Below are 7766 nucleotides of genomic sequence, written 5' to 3'. Positions count from 1 at the left end.
GACTATTTCCGAGGGAAGTTCAATTAGATGCGACTGCTTTTTCAAATAATTGATGATATTGTTTATGCTTTCAACAGATCTGCTTCTTTTACAATTTGCAACAGAATCTTTCGTTACACAATCCCGTGGTTTAGATTTATGTCCTCTTTATAAAATTTGAGGATCTTAGATTTGTTTGTATTGTCACTTAGCATAAACTGCTCGATTCCCGAAAAGAATTTGAATGATTTGCTCTCAAATCTCGCATTCAGTGGTTTTAAAATCGTACCAATAATCTCCACATATTGCGATTCATATATTTCCTTAAGAGAAAAATTATTTTGTGGTTTTGGCATATCATTAGTTTCAAATCGTTTTGGAATTTTTCGTTTTCCCTGCTGTCTAAGTTTCCCTTGTTTTATCTCGGCAGGTTTATCATAAATTATTTTCTGCAAAAATCCAGAAAAATCCTTTTGGCAAAAACTGAGACTAGTTTTTAATGTTGCAATCATCCGATGCGCTTCTTCAAACTGTAAGAATTTTTTGTAATGTCGTGTTTACCGTATCTATGTATCCAAATAATTTTGTTAACATTATCAAAATGAAATAAAAATCGAACTTTTCCATCAGCCGTAAATATCATTCTCAGCCATATCAGTAAAGAAATCTATTTTTAATAAGTTTGATAAAAGAGACGACATAGAGACATATTTGATTGTCCATCGGGTTGGACAAAGAAGTCGGCCTGTACAAACGTCTGATTTTAAATTATGAAATATCCAATCGCTTAGGCGACCCCTTACAAAGTTGATGATATCTTTAACCATATCCAATGTAACCTTGCAAAAAGGAAAATTTTTTATTGTGCCCTGAGCTACCAAATTTTATGAATGAGCTATTTGATTTTTTTGTCCTCAAGAATTCTAGCTTGAACACTATGTTTGTCTCCAGCCATGTTCCTAGTACCGTCATAACACTATCTTCGACAGTTAGACAGTGGTAAATTAAATCTAAGAAGAACATCTTTGATGACGGAATTCAAAGCAGTTGAGGCTATAGATTCCTCTTCGTAAAACCCGACAAACATTTCTCCTGCTTCTAATGGATTTCTAGTGAATTTTAGGCAAAAGGCAAATTGTTCCATTCGAGATATATCCTTTGTCTCATCCCTTATAATAGCATATAAATCTGCTATTTTAACTAACGAAATTAGTTTTTTTAAGAGTATATGCTCAGAAGATCAAGAATTTCGTATTGTATACCATGACTACACCAAGTATATGATTTAGATTTTAGCCACACATGCAGTTCCTCTGAATCTTCACCACTCAGTTTAAGTAAATTTACAAAATTCCTTGCGTCGTTATCGTGACCACTTATTGCAAGGCTTTGTGACGCTAAGAACAGAGAAGAAAAATTTTTTCAGGCACTTTAGGTTATTCAATAATTCTGTTTTTTTCTGCTCAGAAACCTTTAATTATAATAAAAAGTGTTTAAATTTTAGGATAACCTGTAATTTCATCGTATGGAATTTTAATACGGCTTTATTGTGGTATTGTGATTTAAATTTTCCCAGTCCCTTCTTATAATTGTTAAACCCCGTTTCAATGAAGTATTTACTTTATTTAAAGTGTCCAATTTTGTTTGTCCGACTTGCATCAATCCACAACAACAGATTCGAAATAGCAATGTTTTTGAAGCCGTTAAGCTAGAGAAAGTCCCATCGTTTCAATATCTAGGGGATGTTCTGCATTGTACTGAAACAGCTGAAGCTGCCGTTCGAGCACGCATACGTGCAGCCTGAACTAAATGGCATTTCCTTGCCTCTATATTGATGCGGCGTGACATCCCACTACCATTACGATCAAGACTTTATAAATCTGTGATACGTCCGGTCTTGTTATATGGTGCAGAAACATGGCCAATGACAACCAAACTGGAACAACAACTTCAACGAACATGCTCCAATGGATGCAACGAATTAGTCTGAAGGACCACATCAAATCTACCGAAATCCTGCGTCGTGCTGGTTTAGATGATATAAAGGACGAATGCCGGCATCACCGTCTGAGGTGGTTTGGTCATGTCAAACAAAGTGGAAGCAGTGCCATAACTTCTCATGCAGATGTTGAAGTACCTGGCACACGTCCCAAAGAAGTCCTGGTCGCAAACAATCGAGCAAGACATGAAAGCTCTAAATTTAAATGAAATGGATACAACTGATCGTCTAATTTGGCGCAAAAAGTTGATGGCAAAGAAAACAACGTCCTACCTCGGGAAACCGGGTCTCTGGACGCAAAACGAAGATTGATTGATTGATTGAAATTATTACATTTCATTCTGTTACATTACAATTAAATTAAATTGGCAAAAGGCAAATTTCGCAGGATAAGTAAATTAATTTCACTACATTATTTATTTATTTAATTTTCAATTATATTTGATCTTCGTCAGACTAGAACCGATTAACAAAGTTAATCAATATTAGCTTTAATTTTTAAGGATAACCAGTCGATAATTATCATTAACTAACCTATTTCAATATTTTGTAATTCTGGAACCATGGCATATAACTCACTCCCGAGCTCAATTTCAAGCAACAGTTGTCTGAGTGTTCATTAATATTTTGAATTGTATATCATTCAATGAAAGATAAAGTGTCATACCCACGTTCATCGAGAAAAGATCTAATTATGGTTACATTATTTCTGCTTAAAATTTTTTTTTCTATGCCGATTACATCCACCCATAAACCGTCCACATTTAATTTTGAACGAGGCAGGGTAGTCTGAATGGATATATATATATATATATTAATAATTCTTTAAATCTTAATTATATCCAAAAAAGACGAAAGGTTACAATAAACAAATGAAAAAGATATACAATTATCATAGATAATTTTCTTACACACACACACACGCACGCACAAACACACGCACATAATTCGTAAAAAAATGATATAACATTTTAAAATAAAAATTGGGTAAGCATGAAATTAATTTTTCAATCTAATTTATAATTTAATAACTGTTTTTCAAAAACAGATCAACAAGAAATTTAAACAATCATCTGCATTTTGTTTCCGATAGAAAAAAGTGAACTGATATGAATTGAGTTCAGAGGAGACAAGTGATGAGTTGGCTGTCTACATATACTTAGAATACCTACACTGGCCTTCGAACGTACCCGCGCACATTTTCAGTGCGCTTTGGGTCTGGTCTCATTCTTCAGTTTCCATCAGTATATTTAGTATCTTTTTTCTGATCTCATATGGCCACGCTGATTTGAGATCGTCGTGCTCGAAAGGACTCCACCTGACAGTCCATCACTAATTATTAATCATGCCTATTTTTTTTTGTCCAAATTTATTTGATAAAAATGTCAGATCAAAAAAGTAACAAAAGTACTTGCGTAGACCACCCATGACTAAAATCAAACAAAAAATTACAGTTAAAGACATTAGTAAAAAAAAAAGAAAAAAGAAAATACATTCATAAAATTAGTTAAATACATTTAGCAACCACGTTAATAAACAAATACATTGCATAAAAAAAGTAAAAAAAAAAGTAGTGTATCACACAATCAATTAGCACGCCCATATGTCATCACAGCGCCTTTTGCACATAGCTTAAATCCCTTCAAAGACAGATGTGTTTGACCATCCATGACCAAATCATTCCATAATTTTGGACCCCTTATTATCCAGCTACGTTGGTAGGTGGAAGTTTTAAATTTTTTAACAACAATTGACCACGTTGCCTAGTAATTGTCTGAACCCTATCAAAAAAATTTAACTGCTCATAGTCTTTATTAATAACTATTTTATAAACAAATACCAGCAGAATAAAATTATGTAATTGTTCTATTCTAAGAATTTGATGGTTACGAAACACGTCATCAGTATGATCGCGAAAGTTCAAAAAAAAAAAAAAATTATTCGCATAAAACGTTTTTGCATCACTAAAACTTAATTGATCCAATATTTACTGGCGGATCTCCAAAACACATTTCCATATAACAAATGTTGATAAAAAAAAGAAAAATAAAGTAAGACCATTGACTTGACATTCAACCTGTCTCTCACTCTAACAAGAATTCCAACCGCACGGTACAGCCTATGAACGATCATGTCGATGTGCTCATTCTATTTCAGATCACTTTGTATAACAATTGCCAAAAATTTTACCGAATGAACCCGTGGAAGAGATATGCCCTGGATAATCAGCTCCAAGCCACTCAGGGGCACCTTGTTCGTTTTTATCGAGAGACCAAAGATGACATAACAAGACCTGGATATGTTCACTGTCAGCCCATTGGACAAGAACCAATCATAAATCACACTAAGCTGGCTATTCATCTCCGTGAATAAGTCCAGCAGGCTCTTACCTGACAAAAAAATACTGGTATCGTCAACAAATAACATCACAGTGCATCTATCTGATACAGAAAAGATATCGTTCACAAATATTATAAACAACAAAGGTCCCAATATGGAACCCTGAGGGACACCTGTTAGAATCCTTAAAAGGGATGACACAACATTGTCAACAGAAACATACTGACTACGATCAGTTAAGTAGGATCTGAACCAATCAAGAACAATTTCACGAAACCCATATTTAAACAATTATCGAAGCAAAATTTCATGGTCAATCAAATCAAAAGTCTTTTTCAGGTCGATAAAAACACATAAGATGAAATTACCTTTATCAAAGTTCTCCAAAAGAGACAAGTGCAACTCTGCAATGGCTTTCTCAGTAGAGGACTTCGGAACAAAACCGTATTGGTGTTTATTAATCACATTATGTTCAATTAAAAAATTCCACATTCTATTGAACATTAATTTTTCAAATATTTTAAAAAATACCGGTAATATTGAAATTGGTCGGTAGTTACCAAACATAGTCGGGTCGCCACTTTTGAAAATTGGTAAAACCTTGGCTATTTTTAAAACAGACGGAAATATACCCGTTCTAACAGATTCATTAAACAAAAAAGAGATGTGACCAGCTATCTGACAAACAGTGCTTCTCAAAATCTTGGTTGACAAGAAATTACCGTCAAAACTATTTTTTAATTTTAATTGGTTGACTACAGTTATAACCTCTTCAGATGTTGATTTACGTGGAACGAATGTTGGATCATCCTCAATTCGTAGGAAAGTAAAATTAGCATTAGGCCGGATGTCCATCATTTTGCTGGTATTAATGCCTATTTCAACAAAAAATTTATTTAACTCATTCACCTTTGCTAATTTAGTAGATTCATTTGCATCCTTTGAAAATAATTTATTACTAGGTGCATTAGAAGTGGAACCTAATATCTCATTTATGATTCTCCATTTATTTTTTGAATCAGGAATATTATTTAATCTATTTTCAAAAAAAATTTTATAGTTAATCTTTTAAAATTAATAAATCTATTTTTAATTTTAATATAAGCATTTTTATTTACAGGGGTTGGATTAGTCAAGTATCTTCTGTAAAAATCATCCTTAAGCAAAGCATGTTTAAAAAGATCTGTGTTCATCCACACCTTGCGAAAACGGTTCTTTTTGTTCACCAAAGGACATGCCAAGTCAACGCTTTTCAAATGACCTTTAAAGAAAATTTCAAATCTCAATTCATAGTTAATCTCAGCATAAAAGCTGTTCCAATGAGTACTTTCAAGCAAATCATTTGCTTTTTTCAGATTAGTTGCATTTACCTGTCTGGTCTTAATGCAAGAGGATTTGCCACTAATTGATTCATTTGACAACTGACAGCAGATAAAAATTGGCAGATGATCAGAAATATCACTATATAAAATTCCCCTTAAACAATTTCTATTATTATAATTTGTAAAAATATTATCAATTGTAGATGAATGATTATCCGTTATCCTAGTTGATTGAAAGATTATTGGATGCAAATTGAAAAGAGTGTAACCAGAAGCCTGACCATTCAAAAACCCCCAAACTATGAGTAAAATTGAAATTTAAATCATTATGAGTTAAACACTTATCAATTAAAAAGCCAGTACCTCCACCCCTTTTAATTTCTCTATTATTTAGGATTAAATTATGATTAGGGAAATATGAAAGTATGGGACCATAAGAAGTGTCATTATTCATCCATGTTTCACTCAAGGCAATTATCAAAGGGATTTAAGCATTTGGCGCAAAAAGTTGATGGCAAAGAAAACAACGTCCTACCTCGGGAAACCGGGTCTCTGGACGCAAAACGAAGATTGATTGATTGATTTTAGCATTTGCCTGCAGATTGTTAATTAACAAGGATAGATCACCAGCATGAGAGGCCAGACTTCTAATATTAACATGCATTAAAAACAAATTGAATTTTATGTTAATTGCATTACATATTGATTTAACAAGATCAGAGAAGCTAAAATAATGATCAAACCCATCAGAATAATAAAAGTCACGATTAATTATTGTATCAATATCATCAAAATTATTCAATGTACAATATCTATCAGTAAGCACATTCATTGAATTAGAGATCTTCCCAGCAACATAGGTCACATCATTCATGTTAGTGATGGAGCCATCATTCATGACATTATTTATAATAAGGTTCATTTCATCATTCACATCCACATTTGTGTCATTATCTATAGCAAAATTCATATCCTTATTTATATCCACATTCACATTATCATCCATATTAGTGTTTGTACCATCACATACCTCAAGTACCATTGCATTATTCATATCAATGTCCGCACCAACACTCACATCAGCATTCATATGTATGCTGGGACTAACATTCACATCAATAAACTTAGTAGCATTTAAAACAAAATTCATATTTTCGTTCATATCCTCATTTATTACAAGCCTATTATTAACAACAGATGAGACATGTAAGTCCCCCAGAATTAAACACAACTCATCAAATTTGCAAGACAGTGAGTTTAAGTTTGACATAATAATGTTTAAGTCAAAACTCCCTTCATAACTTGACTTGGCTGTATTGGTAAATTTTGCTTTCTATAAGCAACCGCATAGAAGCCCCCTGGATTGCCCTTCAATCTGAAAATCCATTTTGTAATATCCTCTTTAATAGCAATTAACAGGGACATGACGGAGGAAGCGGAGTCTGAGTATAGGAAGGCTAAGAAGGTTGCAAAACAGGCAGTGGCAACTGCAATGACGAAAGCATCAGATAGGTTAATGAAGGAAATGGAATCTGATGTGAGTTCGAGGAAAATGTTCAAAGTAGCAAAGCAGTCAATGAGGGATAGGAAAGATGTTATAGGGAATGGATGTGTTTGGGATGGATCTGGCAAGTTGTGCATAGATGAGGAGGAAAAAGCTCAGGTGTGGAAAGCTCATATGGAAAGGTTGATGAATGAAGAGAATGAGTGGGATGGAGATGTGGAATCCGTGGTCACACACGGACCTATAGAGAAGGTGACGATGGAGGAAGTAGAGAAAGCAGTTAGAGAAATGAAACTAGGTAAGGCGACAGGGGTTTCGGAAGTGGCGGCTAAACATATTAAAGCGAGTGGGGTGATAGGAATTGAAGTTATGATGAGAATTGCTAACAGTATGTTTGATGATGAAGGTATACCTGAGGATTGGCGACACAGTGTGTTGGTGCCGTTGTATAAGGGCAAAGGAGATGTGAGAGATTGTGGGTCATACAGGGGTGTGAAATTACTAGAGCACGGAATGAAGGTAGTGGAGAGGGTGCTTGAGAGGAGGTTGAGAAGTATGGTGACAGTTAATGAAATGCAGTGTGGGTTTATGCCTAGTAGGGGAACGGTGGATGCGTTGTTCA

Source organism: Helobdella robusta (genome assembly GCF_000326865.2).
Source record: "Helobdella robusta unplaced genomic scaffold HELROscaffold_43, whole genome shotgun sequence".
Taxonomy (NCBI): domain Eukaryota; kingdom Metazoa; phylum Annelida; class Clitellata; order Rhynchobdellida; family Glossiphoniidae; genus Helobdella; species Helobdella robusta.
This window is presented reverse-complemented; position numbering follows the sequence as displayed.